Source organism: Lytechinus pictus, chromosome 15 (genome assembly GCF_037042905.1).
Source record: "Lytechinus pictus isolate F3 Inbred chromosome 15, Lp3.0, whole genome shotgun sequence".
Classification (NCBI taxonomy): Eukaryota; Metazoa; Echinodermata; class Echinoidea; order Temnopleuroida; family Toxopneustidae; genus Lytechinus; species Lytechinus pictus.
In genome coordinates, this window is record NC_087259.1 from 10,493,998 (window position 1) to 10,517,776 (window position 23,779).

Consider the following 23,779-nt stretch of genomic DNA (forward strand, 5'->3'; position numbering starts at 1 on the left):
TATTTATAAATAATGAAAAACCAATTATCATTATTTATAAATAATGAAAAACAAATAATCATTATTTATAAATAATGAAAAACAAATAATCATTATTTGTAAATAATGAAAAACAAATAATCATTATTTATAAATAATGAAAAACAAATAATCATTATTTATAAATAATGAAAAACAAATAATTATTATTTGTAAATAATGAAAAACAAATAATCATTATTTATAAATAATGAAAAACAAATAATCATTATTTATAAATAATGAAAAACAAATAATCATTATTTATAAATAATGGAATGTCGAACTATTATCATTTACAAATAATGAAGTATTACTTGGAATTATATATAAATAATTAGAAATGATATTTTATATAATAGTAGTTATTTACAAATAAAATGTAAATTATATATAAATAATAGTTATTATTTAATAAATAATGATTATATAACAAATAATTGTTCTATATAATATTGGTACATTCGGCGCCTCATAGAGTCGAGGCCAGTAGTTCAGTCACAAAACAGCTGGAGAAAACCTCCCACAGCCTTCATATATGTGACTAGGTCCAGCAAATTATTGCACATCGGCTCCATCCCCGGATCTCAATTATAATGGAAATGTCTTTGTAGTGTATCAGAGAGGGCAAGTGTTCTCATCATGAATAAGAGTACTCAGAAGGATCCACTAGGATGGTCATCATCATATACACTCTGAACATTCGTCAAAACAAAGATAGCAACCCTGTTTTATAACTTATTTATTCGTGATCACTTTTCATTCCTGAAATTGGCAAACATCAGTTCTGCTTTCATAGTTTTTTTTTCAATTCAAAGTTAAATTAACATAAATAAAGAGTGGTCATCCTACACTGTATTGATAGAAATATGCCAATAAATCAAGACTTATGTGAAAAGAGTTCCTTAAAACAATTTTTATAGCGCTGAATGAAAAGTAGTGATACACTAAAAATAGGCAAACATGTACATGTTTCTTTTCTTCTGATTCCGATGCAGTCATGAAAGGAAATAAATTTAAAACTGACCTTGACATATATCTTCTCACTTCCGAGGTTTCTTGCAGGTGTCACTTTGTTAACGTTCTATAAAAACTGGAGAAAAGCAAAACATTGATTAAAATATAAATCAGGCAGAACATGAGAACAGAACAATCTAATCAAATCATAGCATTATATGCCCTATTATCGATCAACAAAAGCAAGATTTTCTTTTTTTCATACTGGATCACATACAGGGAAGGATTCAAAGCTGGTATTCCAGTCAGAATACCGACCATAGAATTTGTACATGTGACTCGGGTAAATGCCAAGGCCAGCCAAATCTGGCCTCGGCTCCATCCCCGGTCTTTGTAGTGTATCAGAGAGGGCAAGTGTTCTCTTCACGAATAAGAGTACTCAGAAGGATCCACTAGGATGGTCATCATCATATACACTAATAAGGTTTGCCCAAGCCAAATAGACGAGGAGTGTTTCGTCACCATTTGTCTGCCGACAACTCTCCAATAGGCACATGTGTCTGATACTGTAGTAATTATCAGACGATAACAATTCCGACATGACTTCAGAGCAGCATTACTTATGGTTTCTATGACAACGGGGCTTCTAAACAAAAGCACTGTCAATGGATTACGCAACGAGCTAGGTGTTGCTATGGCAGTCCATTACTCATATTTTGTAAGGTATTGTTGGAGCACCCAGATGGAAATTAGCGTAAAAACAGCTTCCAAACCAGATTGGTCTATGATCAGGGTGACACTTCATTTGCTCCTGCGACAATTGCTCCGGGCTTAATTTCGTCTAAGATGTAGGGTTAGGGTTGCAATAGGGTTTTATGTTCGGTTTAGTGTTGAAGTTGGTCATTCGATTAGCGTGTGGAATTTAGAGTGGAGCAATGGTTGCCGGAGCTTAATGTCTTCGAACCATAATCAGACACCTTGGTAATAAAAGGTCTTACCTGATAAGTGTCTGCCTCAAGTCCTCATCGATATGCAGTCTTGATTCAGGCCAACTCACACTCGTACTGTAGGGATCTGACCAGTAAAAAAAAACAAGATTTTGATTAACCATAACACAGATCATCTATCCATTACAGAATCTACACCTAGAGCATGCCAATCAGTTCAATTTGAACTTAGCACAAGGCTAACTTGCATGGCATCAGTAAAGATCAGAACTTCAGTATTATCACGGTAAATCAAAAACACGGACCTGAAGTTGGTATATCATCATCTCTATGCTACCGCCATTCTCTTTCTTTCACATGCTCAATGTACTAGTCATAAACCTATACAAAAAAAATCATTCATATGTCTTTAGTACAAAGAAAACTTACCTGCAAAGTGCCTGCCTCAGGAAGTCCAGCAAGTCCTCATCGATTCTGCAGCCTTGATTTGGGACATCTCGCACTCGTCTTATAGCTGTTTGCCCTATGAAGAAAAGGAAATTATTTTAATAAACCCTACCATAGAAGTATTCCACATGTGGTCCCAGGCATAATACCTGCTTATGGTATAAGTAGCATGGGCATAGATCAGAACTTCATTACTATCACGGTTGATCAAAAACACGGACCTGAAGTTGGTATATCATCATCTCTATGCTTCCACCATTCTATAAGTTTCTGTGCACATTGGCAAAAAAAGTTGCATGTCCCAGAATTGTAGCACTTGCAGAGAGAAACGATTTATCCTGTTTGATTCCATTGTTCTGTGACCTTCAAGTATTGTAACTGCATTTTACCATTCACCATTCTGTTGGTTCTGAAGAAGGCACATTGACTGGAGAGGAGACCTTCAGGTTTTCTGGCATCCATGTTACTCTCCCTTTTCCTATTGCTTATATATGTTCTTTACATGTTCGATTATGAAAAATAAATAATAATCCTCAAAGAGTGTTGCGCAATCATTATTTACAATGGAACAATCTTGAAAAAAATGGAATGGCAAATGAAAGCATCTCCCCCGTTAGGTATTTGTCAATCAGAATTGCTATTTCAGACCAAGTTGTAATTTATCTCAACTAAAAAAAAAAAATTTAACACAAATTTTCAGATGTGTGATTCTGATTGGTTCAAACTCAATTTGCATTCGACAGTGACTCTTTGTAAAAACCTCCAGAGTTCCTGTTAGGGTATTGAAACTTACCATCTTTGATGTACCGTGGGAGCACCAAGTCATTTCCAGGACATTTCCATCTGAAAAAAGAAATAGAAAAATGCTTGTGTTAAATATCCTTCAAGAAATTCAATGGGAGAACTTTAACACACAGAAAAATTTCTCTAAGACTCTGAGTATTGTGACCCAGTGGATCAGTCTCCAGGCTCTGAAACAGAGGGTCCTGGGTTTGAATCCCAGCCATAGTGTAATTCCCTTCAGCAAGAGGTTCATCCACTTTGTGCTGCACTCAACCCAGGTGAGGTAAATAGGTACCGAAAGTAATTCCTCAAAAGCTTCGAGCACCAGAATCGGTAGACTAGTTTCGCCAGGGTAATAATGGAGCACCCAACAAGGTGGATATCTGCACAATACAAATATCCTGTAGTATTATCAATATATTAATAAACAGAGATACCTTAGAAGTTGTTAGCAATTGATTTGAAATTCTTGTACATGTAATTATCATACAGAGGTAGAGCTCAGTTAAAAGAGGGTAATACGAAAATAATCACCGTTTGTCATACGGGGACATTCGATACTTTCATCATTGCTCTACAAATGTAACTGAAATATTTCAGTTTTATTTTCCAAACTTCAGGACCATATCCATGTCTTTGAAGAGAATGGAGTGGATTTTGTTGGATGTATTTAGACTGCATCAATTACAATCAAGTCTGATCCGACACATAATTTCATTTCATTCCTACAATTTGTATAAAAAGTTGACAAACTAAAAAAGTTGTAAGAAAAGAAACTGTCAAATGAAATAAATCAAATATAAAACACGTTGTGGAAGAAGCATATGTTCTTATTTGTCATCGAAGGCCCTGTTGTATAGAAGTTTAATCAAATAACTTTCTGTACAATGTTTCTTCCATGGGAATTCTGATTGGTGGTTACCACGGTGATTACTACTGGATGGCAAGGTAATAAAGAACAGTTCACTTCAATACAACAGAGCCTCAGAACTACTTCATTGCATTAGGAAAGCTGCTTTGATAACCCTATGCATACCTTCATGTTTGCCTTGTTGACTTTACAAGGGCAGACAGTGAGTGCTCCTTGTCCTGCAAGAAACGAGTGAAAAATAAGACAGCATTGAATTGATAGAAAGGAAAATTATCAACAAGATAGTTAACTCGCTGAACTTTAAATTTAATAGCGAGGTGAAGTATCATGACAGGTCAATAAATGTGCAGGACCTGCACATACAGTAATTGAGCTTCGCTGATCCTAAAGCAGTGTTCCATTTGTCAAGGTTTAAAATAAGGCAAAAGCCAAGACTTGTCATCTCAGCTTTGATCAGGGAAATTTCCCCCTAAATGCCCCCAGAGCCCTAGAAAACTTCATGAGACCCTGAAATTCCCATAGCATCCATTGTAAGCTAGATTGTACAAAATTGGGCTGCTGAGGTCAACAGCTTAAGAAAAAAAATACTGAATTTTCTCCCTAGCTTGGATAGCCAATGTTCATCAGATAGAGCTAATACATTCTGGCATCATGTTGCCTTCATTAGATTTACTGTGTTAAAAACACTATCATCCCTTGAACATGGCCTACGATGATGATCTTGAATAATCTACTAAAACTTGGTGAGGAATCAGGGAGATGTATTCCAACATACTCCTGAGCAATTCCATACAATAAACAACCCTTTTTTTTTTACATCTAATCCCCATTTCACTTTCCATTCTTACTCCACTACACCATTGCTCATGCCATAATTAAGAGAATGTAAAATCTATTTACATGAACCAGAAAAAAGGCAGTAATCAGTTCACCAAGACGCCAGGTGGGAGGGGGGTCCGACAGTCATATTCTAGAGCATCGTCCCTCCTCTAAATATAAATAATTAGCATAAACATGTAAGAAGCATGTTTTCTTAAGAGCAACTTACAGTGAATACCCTGCTTTGGATGACCGTTGGGAATACAACAGTTATCGGCATCACCCAGCTATTGGTAGGCTTACTCCACACTCTAGCTGGCAAGGCAAAGTAGGGCGTGGCAACAAAATCGCACCAGATCGTGCATGTGAATGTAGTATCTCCCATTTTGGCTGAAGGCCTGTAAAATATGAAAAAGTTACAGTACTATTCACACAAACTATTTGTTTTTAATAATCGAAATTCTGTTTGTGCTTTATCAAGAATTTTGGTGTTCCATGACAAAATGGCTTACTAGAAGCAATATTCTTATTGACAAAAACAAGTATGAACTAAAGAAAGCAAACAAACTTAATTTTGAAGGAACAAAATTTTTCTAAAGCATGTACTAAATGTTATAATTCATCAAAGGTCAATGGGTTTCTGGAGTGGATCAGTACATTCTCACATCAGAAATATCAGAATTACGTCCCTTGAGAATGATTAAGTCATCACGTACAACTCACAGAAAACAATTGTATATTCAAATTCTTTACAAATTGATGAATTCTTTCACTGTTCAATTACATGCACTTTGTCATGGATGCCAAAAAGACAACAAAGAAATAGTAATTTATTTTAAATTGTTAGTTGCATCAACCGACTTACCACAATAAAGTCATCTCACAGCTCAGGCTTGGGTCTAGGAACAAAAAGTTAACAGGATCGTTGATTATAATAGCTACTTTTTAATGTTATTTGACAGATTGCTCAGCTTGCGAATATACAAAATAAAATAAAAAATTATACAATTTGATAAAAATAAATTCTATAATAACAAATGAGTGAAGCATCAGCTAGGAGCGAAAGACTTGATACTCAAAGAATGTCGTCAAAGATATTCAGCTGAACTATGCTATCATCATCACTTCACTCAATACGTGTAAATAATGATAATAAAAATTTATATAGCGCATAAAAGTCAAGAGACTATGCGCTGTACAAAACAGTAAAGAACTACCGGTAAATTATACAAATTACAAGATAAATGCCAGATGCAGTAATCAACACAAAATTAATTCGAACAGAAAACAAAAATTACTACTTAGGTGTTTGTATGTGTAAATAGAATTATGTGTCTAAAACAATTATGGTAAAAAATTTGTACATGGTTAGAAATGGGCAAAATAAGTATGGCTTTCCAGCCGGACGTCTGGTCATTCTCCAAGCAATAAAAATGTAATGTCCCACATATGCTTATTTGTGCTGGTAATCTTCTGGGTGATGGTTTTTCAGCTAACAGCACTGCATGATTTCACAGAGTAACTTGTGCAAATGAACAAGATCTAGACAAATGATGTTGACAACTATCCTTGATTTTAAAGACTTCTTCATACAATCGTTATGGCTTTATGAACTTGTGGCAATATAGTAAAACAAATTATCACATTTGGTTTTCCGTCCTAAACCAGATCAATAATTAGCAATTACTCACCTTTTAAATCTTTGATCACATGTTCTCAATTCTGGTGATATATAAGACCTGGAAGTAAAATGAAAAACAGCAGCAAAATGACAAATCGTTTTATATCAAAGATATTTTTATTACCCCAACAGCTCTTAGCAGACATTTTCTTTTCAGAGCTAAAACTTCAATTAATCACAAGAATCTAAATAAAATTAAATTGTTCGAGTGAAGCATCAGCTAGGAGCGAAAGACTTGATACTCAAAGAATGTCGTCAAAGTTCTTCAGCTGAACTATGCTATCATCATCATTTCACTCGCAATACTCAATAATTTTGATTAACATAACACTGCCATTATAAATCTGTCAACCCTAAAACCCCAAGAAAGTGGGACAAATGGGATGACAGGGGATAAAATAAGGACACTGCGGTTTCAGTAAACAGTGGCTCTATGGACTTTCCTTATTAAATAGGGGCAGTTGTTAGGTATGTCACAAGATTCCAGTACACCAATACACCAGGCTGTGGCCTGTACTGTTTCAAGAAGAAGTCCACACTACCTTCATATAAAATAAGACTCCCTCCCATGTCAGAATAAGTGAAGAATATTTTTTTCTTGCACAAGGACTTCATGCAGATGTTTTGTGGGGGCAAAAATTATGAACTGACTGGGCTTATTACAACATATTGAATAAACATAAACTTTACACATAGATTTCCAGAATCTTACCTTCTAAAGAGAGATGTGTCCAAATGTGCACACCTAAGAAAAGATACAATTGATATAATTTATGAAGGTTAGATATTTTAAAAAAGAAAATGAACTGGTACGTCAGAGGAGCAGTTTGTGATAAGCTTAGTCAGCAACTTTCATTGACTTTTCTGCTATAAGCCAATCAGATGCAAGAATTTCAGTAGGTTATAAAAAATAGTCAGTGAAACTGAACTGACTATATGTATCATGAAATACTCCCCAGATATAACTACGTTGTGTTCAGCATGTCTGCAATCAGTCCGCCCTAGTCGCTACACTGTGTATATAATCATGATTATATCAGTACTAACCATAATTGTAGGCTCATCATTTTACAGACAATATGCCGGCCACAATTCTACAAAAGTATCAAGTTTTTTTTTATTTCCTTGCTACCAAAAATCTTTCAGGATAAGACAATTCCATAAAATGATCAACCTTTTGTATGTCCGACCCCCAATTAAGTCTTTCTTCACTTTATAAAGTCATGGTACTTTAAGGACATTACAGACTTTGTCAAAAGAACAAGAAATCAGAGACAGAAAATTTCATGAAGGTTCCCCCACATAGGGGGTCGGACGTACATATTGTGTGGAATTGCCCAAAAAGAAAACCAACGAACTATACTCACCAAAAGTTGGCTGCAGCTCTGGACAATAAGCCGACATCATATTATATCTGAAAATACAAGTGAGCATGGAAGATAAATGACTAAATGTCCAATTGTGATTTCTAAGAACTTATTATATTATTATGTTAACATGTCTGCAATCAGTCCGCCCTAGTCGCTACACTGAGTATATAATCATGATTAAATCAGTACTAACCATAATTGTAGGCTCATCATTTTACAGACACTATGCCAGCCACAATTCTACAAAACTAGGTATTCAAATTTTGTTATTCCTTGCTACCGAAAATCTTTCAGGATTAAAGTATTTACCAAAAAGAAAACCAAATAACTATACTCACCAAAAGCTGCCTGCAGCTCTGGACGATAATAAACATCCCGAAATCACGTCTGAGAAGAAAAAAAGAACACAAAGTGACCAAATTACCAAATTGTAATATCTTGGGATTCGATAAAAATAAATATATTAATGTCTGCAATCAGTCCGCCCTAGTCGCTACACTGTGTATATAATCATGATTAAATCAGTACTAACCATAATTGTAGGCTCATCATTTTACAGACGTTTTGCGAGTCAAAATTCTACAAGTTATTTCACGTTTTGATACTTCCTTTCAATACTGATTAAATCTTTCAAAATATTTTTTTCATGAAAGTACCAAAAACAAAACCAAATCATGGTACAAAACTACAATACTCACTAAAAATTTGCTGCAGCTCTGGTCAATACCCAGTTGGTAGCATCGCCAAATCACATCTGAAAAGAAGATGGAACATAACGATAAGTGACTGAACGACTAAATTGCACTTTTCAGCATTTGGTAAATATTAACATGTCTGCAATCAGTCCGCCCTAGTCGCTACACTGTGTATATAATCAGGATTAAATCAGTACTAACCATAATTGTAGGCTCATCATTTTACAGACATTTTGCAAGTCAAAATTCTACAAGTTATTTCACATTTTGATATTTCCTTCAATACTGATTAGAATCTTTCAAAGGATTTTTCCTTTTTTCATGACTTTTCTTTTTTCTGACTTAGTACCGAAAACAAAACCAAATCATGGCAAAATACTCACTAAAAATTTGCTGCAGCTCTGGTCAATACCCAGTTGGTAGCATCGCCAAATCACATCTGAAAAAGAAGATGGAACATAACGATAAGTGACTGAACGATTAAATTGCACTTTTCAGCATTTGGTAAATATTAACATGTCTGCAATCAGTCCGCCCTAGTCGCTACACTGTGTATATAATCATGATTAAATCAGTACTAACCATAATCATGTAGTCTCATCATTTTACAGACTTTTTGTTTCTTCTCAATTTTCTCACATTCAAACATCAATCATACTTGCTAAAATATTGATACAAAATAACACTTGAAAAAATTTCATGAACACTCTCAAATCAGCAAGATATTTTTTCCTCTATTACAAATCGTGCAATACACTATAGAAACAAGACATAACTCGAAATTTTCATTTAAGAATTCATTAATCTCAAAGCCGTGGGCATCAAGCTCCGCAAACTTGATTGGTATACAAATAGCGAATAGGCATGAGTGCGATGGTGCAAGATTTCTCATGAGGTGAAAGAAAGATGCTCTATTCAACGAGGCGTGAGACGAGTTGAATAGAGCGTTTCTTTCTTTCACTGAATGCGAAATCTCGCACCATTGCACGAATAAGAATATTCGCTATTTGTGTTGTACAACGCCTCGGAATATAGCGAAAATATGAAAAAACAAAGAGTTTATCCCTATAGTAATCTATGAAAAGGGAGCAAAAATACCGAAAGCAGACAGCAAAATCCCACAAGCGCACATGACCTTGGGCAGCCTTGCGCATTAAGCCAGCTGGCTTATACGCGTATTGTTCATTTTTACCGAGCGCAATGAATTAAATCGTATTGTGACGTCACCTCCTAAAGCCGTGCAACGGTACATTTTGGATGGTACGTCTTTTGTGCAACGGTACGAATGTTTGACATTCAGCCTCCCATTTGCTCGCGTACAACAAGCTAAGTAGGCGTTGTACAATACAGCTGGGCCCCATAACACAAAGGTTAGCAATTAATTGCTAAATGAAATGGTCTATCAAGATCATCGGTGCATGCGCAGTTTGCTTAGTAGACTGACAGCGAACCAATCAGAATCGTTCTTTCAAATTAGTGATTAGTCGCTAACCTTTGTGTTCCATGGCCCAGGTTGAGATTCCTGGACCCAGCTGCATAAAGAGTTGCATTCAAATGCAAGTAACATTATCAATCACAAGTCTCAAACCCTTGCTCTTGATTCGTTGAGAATAGAGTTGCGATTGAATTTTAGAGTTGTGTTTAATAGCAAATCTTTCTGTAACAGCCCCACATGCCAGTTCTTCCATACACACTTCTTGATGAATAATTGAATCAACTTACCAATCTTTTGAAACGACCATGCTACTTGAAGATATCCGAAGAAAAGTGAAAGAAAAAAGAAGTGATGTATATCTAGTCGAGTCACGCAACGATGCAGGATGACGGGAAGAAAAGATTTGAGGAAAGTCTAGATCAGTCCGCCCTAGTCGCTACACTGTGTATATAATCATGATTACATCAGTACTAACCATAATTGTAGGCTCATCATTTCAAGACTTTCGAATCAAAAAATTTCTTTTAAATTTGCGAATTGGGCAATTACATATCATCCTTTGATATCCAGCCCCATTCTTTTATTTGGGGGGGTTCCATTTTCCTTCACGTTATGAACTGCTCTTGAAAACCAAGATAATATGAGAGCATTATGTTTCATATGAACAAGAAAAAAAAGAAACAAATTCATTTCAGGAAGTCCTATATAAGGGGCTGGACTTCATATTTCATGAAATTGCTCAACTCTCTCTCTGATCAACTGAAAGTGACTTTTACCACAAATATTCTCAATTGAGATAAGGAGAGAAAATAAAATCAGAGAAAATACTACAGAATAAATAATTTTCTTTGATGAAAAATTAAATCAAGCTTACCTTGGTCAAACAAATCGTTCTCCTCTGTTTATCAAGGATAATCTAAAAGGGAGTAAAACAGAATTTAATGTACTTTCAAAGATTGGATAATGAATATGGCAAGACCAATGGAAAGAGATATCTGTGAAAAAATTTAACTTCAAAAAAAAAAATGGGGATATCACCTCCCTTTCCCATCCAAACAATAAATGAAGAGTACAAAATTGTAAAATAGTAGGGATTCTCATAGAATAACAGTGTACCTCAGCGATCTTGGTGATTGTATGTCGTCACTCTTTGCAGTCGAGAGTAGCAAATATTGTCATCATTGATACACCATTACCATATTACAAGCCTTCATTATTTATTTGGGGGCACATTTGTGTATTATATCTACATGTACATCAAAATTGGGAGAAAAACCGGAAGGGCATAGGAAAATTCCATGGCAAATGAGGGGGAAATTAAGGCCTATTGATACGGCATCAAAAGCCATGGCCTTAGATTAAAATGTGCCTAGTACTATGAAGATGTGAAGAATCACGCCACGTGAACCAAAAAAGCAAAACCATCCAACTAAATTTTATAAACAAACTTTGCAAACTCTGAAGAAAACTTTGTGACTTTTTTTTTACAAATATTAAATCTTAACAAATTTTTTGTCAGGGTATTGTTGAGCGTTGGCATGGTAATGAGGGCAATTTCAAAATTTCTATCCAGAGTATTGTATGTCATTTTTTGCAGGGAAATGTAAACAGATTGAAAAACAAAATATTTTCTAATATGTAACTTACACTTGCTAGGATGAGAAATCCTCTTTTCAAAACAGCATCGAGAGGGAGAGATCTGAGCAGAAATACAAAATTAACCATTTCAGATTAAAACCAAGTTATTTCATTCTTATGGAAAGTTTTCTTTTCCTGACAAGTGTATCTCAGCGATCTTGGTGATTTGTATGTCGTCACTCTGAAAGTCAAGAGTAGCAAATAATGTCATCATTGGTACACTTTTATTCAACTAATACAGACTCTGTCTGTATTGTCATGAAACAAAACACATTTCAATAATTTCAACCTTATCAAATGAAAGAATGATTGTAACACACAAAATATCCGTGTTAATACCAAACAGCATACATATTTTGGCATATATACATATATTTGTGACGAAAACATTTGTATCAACACTGCTTTTATATTGTTCATGATTAGTGGCATCTTTATTAGACAGTTCTAAGCAAATAGTGCAGCTGGTGACAGTGATCAACCACTGTAGTACGGAAACATTTAACTGGTCACTCACCATCTACATGTATATTTGATGCAGAGAGTCCTGGAGGCAGTTAACAGGGAAGAAAAGAGAACAAAGAGTCAACCAAATGTCATCAAAAATCTCAAACCAACACAACCATTGGACTTCGGTACCTTGTCAAGAGTCCGTGCCACATACTCGGCTGGGATCCTGTTATAAAGGCACTAAGCGTCTTTTCATAACAGCTTTCTTGCATTCCCCATTGTTTTGCCTATGATAAGTGAGAATTGATAATAAAAGGCCATTTGCAAGATTCCCGCCAGAAGATTTTTGTTGACAAGGTACCTTATTGGTATGCATCAGTAGCCGTGGTCACATAGACACTCGTCATTGGATTATCTCAGAGTCCCTATCTTGGCTTAAAATCATCATAGCATACAAACACCCCGAAAGGATTCCTATGCAAATCACGATTAATGCACTTGAGAAAAATAGACTGATTTTCTGTAATATAAAGTCTTACAAACACCACCACCCCCCTGCATAAAAATATGGGAACATAAAAATAATTTAAAGCAGCTCAATTTTTAGCTTATTAGAATTTTAGCACATGGAACTTTTAAAGAAAAATCTCAGAGTAACGCCCAAGAGCATATTTGTATATTAGAAAAAAGGTACATCAATTCAAGACGGGACGGGTAATGTGATTAACTCGGTCAAAACAAAAACTACAATAAGGCTTTGTATAAATCTTAACTTCTGTTGTTCAAAACTAAAGAATGTATAAATCGATTATAATCAGACTGCCAACCTGGGTGAGTATATAAAATTGGCAGCGTATCAAATGAAAAATCACTATTTGAATATGAAACACCATTAACTGGCAATGTATTTATTACATCACATAGGTAGCTTGATTTTATTTATATATTATTGGGGGGTAAATAAAACTTCAACTGACATACCTGCTTCTTCCAAATAACAGCACCTGCAAAGCAATGAATTCAAGACAAAATATGAGTCATATGTTTCTATTGTGTACTGTAATGCCACATCATCCAAACACTGCAAACCAATTAGCCAACGACACATCAGTCCTATCGATCCATTATTAACTGAGTTGATAATCACAGATTATATCAGTTGTCCCTATCAGATTTGTCATCATCAGTGTCATAGGCCTGGTCATCATTAATAATAATCAACAACAATAATTCTTTGTTCTCTTATAATGCATCACACATAGATAATGCATCACACAGCAGTTTGCGTGTCTCTGTGTGTCTTAAAAGTATTGGAATAGAGTATTGGTTCAATTTGACGATATTATTTTATTATGAAATAAAGGTGCACTGTTCGAATATCACAATTAAATGTTGCGTCATTGTTACCTTAGACCAGAAATCTACATCAATACATGACTTAACTTCTGTTACTCAAAACTAAAGAATGTATAAATCGATTATAATCAGACTGCCAACCTGGGCGAGTATATAAAATTGGCAGTGTATCAAATGAAAAATCACGATTTGAATATGCAACACCATTAAATTGCAAAATGATATACGAGAAAAATCGAGTCATGGATGTATTCAGTTACATCACATAGGAAGCTTGATTTTATTTATATATTATTGGGGGGGTAATAAAAACTTCAATTGACATACCTGCTTCTTCCAAATAACAGCACCTGCAAAGCAATGCAACAAGGAGGAAATTGAGATATAAATATGAGTCATAGGTTATTGTGTACTGTAATGCCACATCAGCCTAACATCGCAAACCAATTAGCCAACGACACATCAGTCCTATCGATCCATTGTTAAACTGAGTTGATAATCACAGATTATATCAGTTGTCCCTATCAGATTTGTCATCATCTGTGTCATAGGCCTGGTCATCATTAATAATAATCAACAATAATAATACTTTGTTCTCTTATAATGCATCACACATAGATAATGCATCACACAGCAGTTTGCATGTCTCTGTGTGTAATAAAAGTATTGGAATAGAGTATTGGTTCAATTTGACGATATTAATTTATTATGAAATAAAGGTGCACTGTTCGAATATCACAATTAAATTTTGCATATTGTTACCTTAAACCAGAAATCAACATCAATACCTGACTAAACTTCTGTTATTCAAAACTAAAGAATGTATAAATCGATTATAATCAGACTGCCAACCTGGGCGAGTATATAAAATTGGCAGTGTATCAAATGAAAAATCACTATTTGAATATGAAACACCATTAAATTGCAAAATGATATACGAGAAAAATGGAGTCATGGATGTATTCAGTTACATCACATAGGAAGCTTGATTTTATTTATATATTATTGGGGGGGTAATAAAAACTTCAATTGACATACCTGCTTCTTCCAAATAACAGCACCTGCCAATCAATGCAAGAAGGAAATTGAGATATAAATATGAGTCATAGGTTATTGTGTACTGTAATGCCACATCAGCCTAACATCGCAAACCAATTAGCCAACGACACATCAGTCCTATCGATCCATTGTTAAACTGAGTTGATAATCACAGATTATATCAGTTGTCCCTATCAGATTTGTCATCATCCGTGTCATAGGCCTGGTCATCATTAATAATAATCAACAACAATAATACTTTGTTCTCTTATAATGCATCACACATAGATAATGCATCACACAGCAGTTTGCATGTCTCTATTTAATAAAAGTATTGGAATAGAGTATTGGTTCAATTTGACAATATTTTTTCATTATGAAATAAAGGTGCACTGTTCCAAGATCACAATTAAATGTTGCATCATTGTTACCTTAGACCAGAAATCTACATCAATACATGACTTAACTTCTGTTATTCAAAACTAAAGAATGTATAAATCGATTAAAATAATCAGACTGCCAACCTGGGCGAGTATATAAAATTGGCAGTGTATCAAATGAAAAATCACTATTTGAATATGAAACACCATTAAATGGCAATGTATTAAGTTACATAACATAGGAAGCTTGATTTTATTTATATATTATTGGGGGTAAATAAAACTTCAACTGACATACCTGCTTCTTCCAACAGCACCTGCAAAGCAATGAAATCAAGACAAAATATGAGTCATATGTTTCTATTGTGTACTGTAATACCACATCAGCCTAACATTGCAAACCAATTAGCCAACGACACATCAGTCCTATCGATCCATTGTTAAACTGAGTTGATAATCATAGATTACATCAGTTGTCCCTATCAGATTTGTCATCATCTGTGTCATAGGCCTGGTCATCATTAATAATAACAATCATAATACTTCTTTGTTCTATTATAATGCATCACACATAGATAATGCATCACACAGCAGTGTGCGTGTCTTTATTTAATAAAAGTATTGGAATAGAGTATTGGTTCAATTTGACGATATTATTTTATTATGAAATAAAGGTGCACTGTTCCAAGATCACAATTAAATGTTGCATCATTGTAACCTTAGACCAGAAATCTACATCAAAAATTGTTTTGTTTTTTTTTCACCCCTTTAATCCGCAACACAATCATGGGAAACTGAAAAAGTCACCAACTTGTTTAAATTATGTTTGTGGACTGTGCTCTTTCCTTGAGCTTCAATGGTTAAGAACAATGTTTTAGTTATTATTGATGCAAAGTTATTGATGAATTGATTGCCAAATGGACTAACAAATGTAACCTTCACTGAACATTAAAAAGAGATCTGTGGGACAATTAGCTATACAACTGCACATTTTTAAAAGATTACTGGCAGAAAGGACTTGTAAAAGGCACTGTGGCACACACTATTGACTCAAGCTAATATTAAATTTCATGTGATTTATTATTCATCTAATTACCTGGAAAGAAGCAATCCTTCAATAGTGTGTGTTTATGTTCCATGTAAGTTGCAGCTTGCCTGTGGAGAATAAAAAGAAATTTCACTTGAGATTTCATACTTTAATAGCTATCAAAAGTACACTTATGTGAATAACATGGAACTCTTTGGATCATACATCGATTATATGAAGGAATGAAAGTTAAAATTCATCAGAAAACTTTGGGCATTTGTCAGATATTTCATATCCCTGATCATATGAAATAAATATCAAAATATACTGTATTTCAATGCAGTGAAATATATATATATATATATTTTTTACCGGTAAATAGAATTAGAAATAACATTTATTGGATCAGTAATAAGCATGCACATTCTCAACACTGGCAAGAAACCATCAGTCGAAGCGCGGATACATGCATTCATCATTTCCAACGTTAACCAAGTGCCACAAACTTCATGCAACCGATACACGTTAAACAATTACCAAACCAGGGGCCCATAACACAAAGCTTACTAATCATCATGCATATACATTTTTTTTTTACAATTGATTGCATTGAGTACGATGTACAATAAATTATGAATATCAAGCATACGTCTTATCATCAACCTTTGTGACACAGGACCCGAATACAAGGTGCAAGACAAAGACAGTGATAGTAAACTAAACAAAGGAAACCCTTAGCACATTAATCACCCACTCTGTTTTTAAACACTGCAAAGCCCAATGCTTTCATGCAGGATAACTTAGCAAACAAGAAATGTACACAGTTCATAATACAACAAAATATTCAGATACCTTGACAAGAGATCAGAAGTGAACTTGTGTTTCAGTCATGCACATCAGTCAGGATCTTGCCGGGATTGTTTAAATTTTCCTGTAAATTAAAAAGGAAAAACATTAGGGCATTGTTTATTTTCAAAGAGCTTGCTACTAAACTTGAGAGCATTAGGAAATAAATGTTCAATTATCAATCACATACATGTAACACAATAGAACAAACGAAGATTAAAATGAAAATAAAGGATCTTTAGATTAAGACCAACATGGCATTCTAGAATGAAAGTAAATCACCCCCTTTAAATGCATATTTTTGAGAAATAAAGTGATAGATTTTCATGTTATTCTAATAGATAAGTTTGAGATTATTGAAAATTACACAAATACATGTAGCAAATACTTATATAGAAATAAGTGCAATGGAACGAGGTTTAGCAAGCATCATCGCTGTGCTTGCCCCTCTTCTAGCTTTTGCTTGTCCACACTGCACCTGACTTTTTCGGGCAAAGGCAGGTCTATGCAGCCATCTTCAAACCCACAAGAATTTGTGAGTTGTGGTCATCATCATCATCATCGTCTCTAAATTTTCTACACATGACCTCTCTGAAATATAGACTGCATCTCTGAAATGATCATGCATTTATTCCTTACAAACACTTGTATGTTGGTTGTTGAGAAAGATTCTAAACCCCAAGATCAGGGCAAGCATTTCTATCCCAATAACCGGTTTAATATCTGCAACACTGAAACACATTCATTACCACAGTAACAGGTAACATGATGCCCGATGCTGCAATGCACACACATGTCAACTAGTATTATAATTTTCTTATCAATTTCTAAATGTATCAGGGGAGAGGGGAAAAGATATGAAGCTTACCCTATTCATCCATGATCATATTTCTCTGTCGTATCTGAAAATGGTAGAAAAATTTGAGAAATGGTATAAAGTCAAAGTGGTGACATAAAATTTACATGTTGGCATTGATTATCTAAGTGCATTATGAAGTTTTAGATCTAGAATAAACGTGTGTTTGAAACGGATCTTCCAAGTGAAACGAACAGCTCAAATAGTGGGGCTCTAACATTTGTCAGGTATTTCATAAAATTATATTCTGGTGCTTCTTTTCATAACGTACTGGCTGAATCTCCAACATTGGAGAAGCTTTAATATTGTAGTAAATGGGAATTTTCCAGGGCTCTTTTGGGTATTTCTGGGGCGAAACCGCCGAACCCCTTCAATTTTTCCCTTTATGTAGTCCCTTACATGCTTTTCTGTGTTCAGGACATGTCACTCTTCAGTTTAAGAAAAATGTTTCTGATCATTTTGATTCCATAATCTTTAAGTATACGCTTATTCGCAATGTAAGTTTCGCACAAATACTTTTATGGGCCATCTCCCCAGACGGCAATGAACACATACAATGAGCATATTGAGAAAATACAAATGACTATGAATTTTTTATTGGATGCAGCCATCTTCAAGCCCACGAGAATTCGTGAGTTGTGGTCATCTGTAAATTGTCTACATATGACCCCTTTGTAATAAGGGCTGCATCTCTAAAATGATGATCATGCATTTATTCATAAAAAAATATTAATATGTAGGTTGTTGAGAAAGATTCTTAACCCCAAGATCAGGGCAAGCATTTCTATCCCAATAACCAGTTTGATATCTGCAACACTGAAACACATTCATTACCACAGTAACAGGTAACATGATGCCCGATGCTGCAATGCTCTCGCATGTCAAATAGTATTATATATATGTTTAATTGAATTCAAATGTATCAGAGAGGGGAAGATATGAAGCTTACCCTATTCATCCATGATCATATTTCTCTGTCGTATCTGAAAATGGTAGAAAAAATTAATTTGAGAAATGGTATAAGGTCAAAGTGGTGACATAAATTTACATGTTGGCATTGATTATCTAAGTGCATAATGAAGTTTTATATCTAGAATATACGTGTTTGAAACGGATCTTGCAAGTGAAACGAACAGCTGAAATAGTGGGGCTCTAACATTTGTCAGGCATTTTTAAAAATCATTTCGGGGCTATTTTTTCCCAACATACTGGATGAATCTACAACATTGGAGAAGCTTTAACATTGCAGTGAATGGGAATTTTCCAGGGCTGTTTTTAGCATTTCTGGGGCGATACTGGCGAACCCCCTTAATTTTTACCACTATGTAGTCCCATACATTCTGTGTTCAGTACATGCGACTCTTCAGTTTAAAGAACATTACTGATAATTATGATGATTTCATTACTTCAGTCTTATATTTAGCTCATTTAAAGTTTGACACAAATACTTTTAAGGGCCACCTCCCCAGACGGCAATGAACAGATACAATGGGCATATTGCAAAATACAAATGACTTGTGTATATTTATTGGATCAGTAGAAAGCATGCACATTCTCAACACTGGCAAGAAACCATCAGTCGAAGCGCGGATACATGCATTCATCATTTCCAATCAGAACATTCTTCCTATCAATTTCAAGGCTTAAACTGCACTCGATTAGTACAAGCATAAACATCAGGGTCCCATCTTACAAAGGGTTGCGATTGATCCAATCAACCACAACTATGGAAGGCCAACATCGTCAACATATAAAATACCCATTTCTTCAAAACGTTTTCTAGATATTAAGTATTTTCATATATTCATTGTTTTCTAGACAATTCAGTAAGCTCTTCTTTGTTTACAAAGGACATAGTGCACATTTCCTGAAGAAAAAGAAATTATGACATTGATGGATTTCCATATACATGTAGTTGAGGTTAATCGGATCACTTGCAACTCTTTGTAAGACAAGGCCCTGGACACACTTATTCAAGCAGGTATATAATGAGGATTAAAGGCTAGGGTTAAGTTACACTGAGTCAGTTTGATGACTATAAAGTACATTGAAAGTTAGAAATCTAGGTATAACATGAACTACAATAACTCACACAATCAAAGCAACTGCAGCATAAAACTGATACTGAACCAAGAAATAATTGAAGATATCATCATGTACCTGCGATGCATGCCATGTAGTGGAGCTTTGATATGGTATCTGTAATGAACGAATAAATGAAATAAAATGAAAGCCATCTACCTGTAGAACTAGAAGCATTGTGGTAAAATGAGTTAATGAGGTAATAAAAAGCATCGTTTGAGCAACGCATCAGTCCTCCGATTGAAAGACCAGAGAGTAATTTCTGTCGTCTATAAGGTCAGCCACTATGACTGATTAACTTTGACGTAAAATGTTTCCTAGGTAATTCATTGGTTGTATACCAGCTTGGTATTATACAAGCAAAAAGCTGTCCTGCCGAGTTCCTACGGGAGTTACCATGACAGAAACGGAGTTATCATCATCTGTGTTGCTCATTCACCGACCCGATCGGGGGAAAAAAATCAACACTACCAATAGCCACTTTTCTTTGTTGAAACACAAATAATGAATAACTTCAAATGTCAAAGCAGATTCAAATTTTAATACACAGACTTTTCTTTGCGACATCTTAATTCTGAAGTAGCATGTGTTTTCATTCAACTTGAGATGGTTCTGAATCAAGATATTACTATTAGTTAAGTTTATCATGTCTAGATCGGCAAAGAATCCTCCTACCTTGTACATGTGCCACTAGGGTAACTGTGAGCCATGGTATCTGTAATAAGAAAAGAATAATTAAATGAATGGACATCGACATCACATGTAGACGTACTGTGAGAAAATGAAAAAGAAAACAAATTGAGCAACACATCAGTCCTATCGATCCATTGTTAACTGAGTTGATAATCACAGATTATATCAGTTGTCCCTATCAGATTTGTCATCATCTGTATTGCTCATTCACTAACCCATTTGGAAAAAATTCGCTACTAAAAAGTAAAAGCCAAATATCTTGTTGAAACAGAAATAAGAAATAACTTTAAAGCAAAGTAAATTTTCAATATTTCAAGCAAATTTTCTTGTGACATCTTACTCGTGAAGTATCATGTCTTTTCTTGTTATTTTAGCTGGTTCTGAACCAAGAAATATCTTGTAGGGCCTATAGTCTGCTATAAATAAACTCACCTCGCACGTGTGTCACTCGCATAACCGAGCCAAATATGTAAATCTGTAAATATGAAAAAAAATAAAGTACCGGTATTGACATTTACATGTGTAAGTACTGTGAGAAAATGAAAAAGAAAACAAATTGAGCAACACATCAGTCCTATCGATCCATTGTTAACTGAGTTGATAATCATAGATTATATCAGTTGTCCCTATCAGATTTGTCATCATCTGTATTGCTCATTCACTGATCAATATGAAAAACTCTGCACTACATGCCCAAGATATTTCTCTTTTGAGCTATCGAATGCATAACTTCAAAGCAGAATAAAGTTTTTAATAGTAGCATAATTTCTTTTTTCACCGCATGCAAAGCCATTAGCACGTTTTCAGGTAAAACTTGATAACCTGCACTTCTTTCTTTTGATTCAAAATAGGAAGATTAAATGAGAACTTACCTGTTTGAAATTTAATCTTTATTTTATAAGTAAGTCGTAGAGAAGAGACTACATGTCTCATCGGGAATAATATGAGATCCCGCTGATCACGTGCGTGTCAATCTTTAAAGCAGTACAAGGCTACTGGTGAATTATAGGAAGATGAAGATGTTGAGAACTTGCCTAAATAAAACTATGTAAGTCGCAGGGTGGGAGAGGAGGGATGTAGTCTCTTCTCTACGACTTACTTATAAAATAAAGATTAAATTTCAAACAGGTAAGTTCTCATTTAATCTTCCTATTTTACTACGTAAGCCTCCGATTGAGACTACATGTCTCATCGGGAATAATATGAGATTTCAAAGCCCTGTAGACTTGTACGTAGTAATACCTCTGTAAGCCTATCAAGGCATCCAACAACAGAAAAACTCCCCAAAAAGTATGGGCCTACATGTACCTGTACAAATGTAGTTCAAGACTAATTCACCTTGTGAAGTCAATGTTTCAAAACTGCCTGCGAAAATTGACCAGTATTCTGCAAAGGTTTGCAATAAAAAGTTTGGAATGTCTTCTCTGACACCCAACCTGCTCTAGACATAATCTCTGATACAGGTACCTCACTTCGTTGTGCTGCCGAAGTAGAAGCTGCTCTCGTAGAGTGAGCATGAAATAACTCTGTGTCGATACCTGCCTCATGCATGACAGTCTTGATCCAACGTGCTATTGTTTGCTTTGTAGCACGATGATGGGGCTTCTTACATGTTACTAACAAGTGTCTATCCATGCCCCGCAGATTCTTTGTCCGTTGCACATATTCTTTCATATAGTTCATTATGCACAATCTCCTATCTGGAGGGTAAGCTTTAAGTGTTACATTGAGTCCTGTATTTCCAGGCTTATTTTGCTTCAGTGTATTTTCAAACGCAATCTCAACTGACGATTTATTCCACCTCATCCTGTCCAGGTGAATGACATGTAGAGACTGCACTCTTTGTGCAGAAACAAGTGCTATCAACATAGTCAATTTCTGCGTTAGTTGCTTCAGATTAAGTGCCTTAGCTGGAGATAGCTTCCTGAGATAGTTCATTACCACTTTGACATCCCATATAGAAGAGTACCGGGGTGCAGGCGGACTCAGATGGAAGACTCCTTTCATAAATCTGTTAACAAGAGGATGCGACCCAAGAGGTTGGCATCCATCATCCACAATAAGAAATGTGGATAGGGCACTTCTAGCTGTATTTAGGCTGCTATAACCAACCTTCTCTTCGTCCAACATAAATGTGAGAAAGGCAAGAACATCACAAACTTTGACTTGTAAATAATTAATGTGTCTCTTGGCACAAAACTTTTTCCATTTCCTTATGTACACCTGGTACTGTGACTTGGTGGATCCTTTCCACGAAGCTGCTATAACATCTATTGTCCTTTGTGTGAGGCCTTGTTTGGCATAGAGTCCGCTCCAAGCCTGCAACATAAAAGTGATAAGTGATTATACAAAGGATGTGGGGTACCTGTGACTGGCTGACATAATAATGTTTTATTCTTTCGAACCAGCATGGGTTCCTCTACCAGCATACTGTTAAGAACAGGGAACCAAACTTGTGTTGGCCAGTTCGGTACAACCAATATCCCACATGCCTTATCCTTCTGAATCTTTTGCAAACACAAAGGTATCATACTAAAAGGAGGGAAAGCATAAAATTCCCATTGGCCCCAATCAACAGTGAAGGCATCTACGGCCAAGGCCTCTGGATCAGGCCTCCAAGAAATGTAACTGTTAACCTGTTTATTCAGGCGGGAGGCAAACAAATCGATTTCTGGTATGCCAAACTCTCTATTTTTTGGAATATCCTCTTATTCAACATCCATTCTGTACTATCAGAGAATTTCCGTGACATACGATCTGCCTCAATATTCAATCTTCCAGGTAAATGAGCAGCTGTAAGCCAGATGTCATTATTGATACACCATTTCCAAATATTAATGGCTGCTCTATTACATTCCGGCGACTTTGTGCCACCCATATTATTCAAGTATGCTACAGCTGTGGTATTGTCTGTCCTTACCAGTACATGAATGTTCTTTTTCTCTGAGCAAAAGGCTTTCAGCCCATGGCTAACAGCTATTGTTTCTAGCACATTGATTTTATTTTGATTGGCCAGTGCCATTTCTTCACTGTTCCATCTACCACCTGTTGAAAAGGAGAGATCTGTTGCCCCCCAACCTTTTCCACTAGCATCTGTATGAATTTCCACATCTGGTTTTGCCCTCTGCATGGGGTTGAATTGCGAATCAATGTTAAATATCCACCACTGCAATTCATAGATGCTTTCTCTTGATAGTGTCATTTGCCTATCAAAATGTCCCTTGTTCTTTGCAAGGGCAAATATCTTGTCTTTCTCCAACGCTCTGTAAAAGAGAGGACCATATTGTACAGCTGGACAAGATGCTACTAATTGTCCAATTACCCTTGCAACTTTCCTAGTTTGCGGATTCTGATTACCCATCAATTCACGACAAGATTGTTTAATGTTTT

At 35.3% G+C, this 23,779-nt stretch overlaps 1 protein-coding gene and 7 non-coding genes across 25 annotated transcripts in view; all 8 read right to left on the reverse strand.

The window, feature by feature from the left end:
* The window catches only part of LOC129277738 (uncharacterized), a 40,071-nt gene that overhangs the window by 10,285 nt on the left and 6,007 nt on the right, over positions 1–23,779 (reverse strand). For 2 of the 18 annotated variants that reach the window (XR_010295794.1, XR_010295790.1), the window contains exons 3-30: positions 20,822–20,864; positions 20,372–20,411; positions 19,707–19,813; positions 18,564–18,597; positions 17,627–17,660; positions 16,765–16,843; positions 15,982–16,040; positions 15,184–15,202; positions 14,506–14,528; positions 13,795–13,817; positions 13,093–13,115; positions 12,179–12,208; positions 11,671–11,722; positions 10,898–10,939; positions 10,311–10,331; positions 8,972–9,027; positions 8,592–8,647; positions 8,232–8,280; positions 7,891–7,937; positions 7,236–7,268; positions 6,534–6,581; positions 5,708–5,741; positions 5,072–5,240; positions 4,189–4,241; positions 3,163–3,212; positions 2,352–2,445; positions 1,974–2,049; positions 1,046–1,111 (exon numbers count right to left, since the gene is read on the reverse strand). The gene's annotated coding sequence lies outside the window, so the exon portion shown is untranslated. Of the gene's footprint in view, positions 1–1,045; positions 1,112–1,973; positions 2,050–2,351; positions 2,446–3,162; positions 3,213–4,188; positions 4,242–5,071; positions 5,241–5,707; positions 5,742–6,533; positions 6,582–7,235; positions 7,269–7,890; positions 7,938–8,231; positions 8,281–8,591; positions 8,648–8,971; positions 9,028–10,310; positions 10,465–10,897; positions 10,940–11,670; positions 11,723–12,178; positions 12,209–13,092; positions 13,116–13,794; positions 13,818–14,505; positions 14,529–15,183; positions 15,203–15,981; positions 16,041–16,764; positions 16,844–17,626; positions 17,661–18,563; positions 18,598–19,706; positions 19,814–20,371; positions 20,412–20,821; positions 20,865–21,727; positions 22,709–23,779 lie in introns of those variants that run through there. The other 16 variants (XR_010295791.1, XR_010295793.1, XR_010295792.1 and 13 more) reach the window with 13 other exon arrangements.
* LOC129278433 (small nucleolar RNA SNORD18) lies at positions 2,183–2,253 on the reverse strand. The gene has a single exon (XR_008586265.2). It is a non-coding gene; the product is annotated as a small nucleolar RNA SNORD18 (small nucleolar RNA).
* Positions 2,546–2,616, reverse strand: LOC129278432 (small nucleolar RNA SNORD18). The gene has a single exon (XR_008586264.2). It is a non-coding gene; the product is annotated as a small nucleolar RNA SNORD18 (small nucleolar RNA).
* On the reverse strand, positions 5,880–5,976 carry LOC129278436 (small nucleolar RNA snR60/Z15/Z230/Z193/J17). Its single transcript, XR_008586268.2, has one exon. It is a non-coding gene; the product is annotated as a small nucleolar RNA snR60/Z15/Z230/Z193/J17 (small nucleolar RNA).
* On the reverse strand, positions 6,732–6,825 carry LOC129278437 (small nucleolar RNA snR60/Z15/Z230/Z193/J17). The gene has a single exon (XR_008586269.2). It is a non-coding gene; the product is annotated as a small nucleolar RNA snR60/Z15/Z230/Z193/J17 (small nucleolar RNA).
* LOC135156917 (small nucleolar RNA U43) lies at positions 9,111–9,192 on the reverse strand. Its single transcript, XR_010295972.1, has one exon. It is a non-coding gene; the product is annotated as a small nucleolar RNA U43 (small nucleolar RNA).
* Positions 11,137–11,210, reverse strand: LOC129278430 (small nucleolar RNA SNORD24). The gene has a single exon (XR_008586262.2). It is a non-coding gene; the product is annotated as a small nucleolar RNA SNORD24 (small nucleolar RNA).
* LOC129278431 (small nucleolar RNA SNORD24) lies at positions 11,807–11,880 on the reverse strand. The gene has a single exon (XR_008586263.1). It is a non-coding gene; the product is annotated as a small nucleolar RNA SNORD24 (small nucleolar RNA).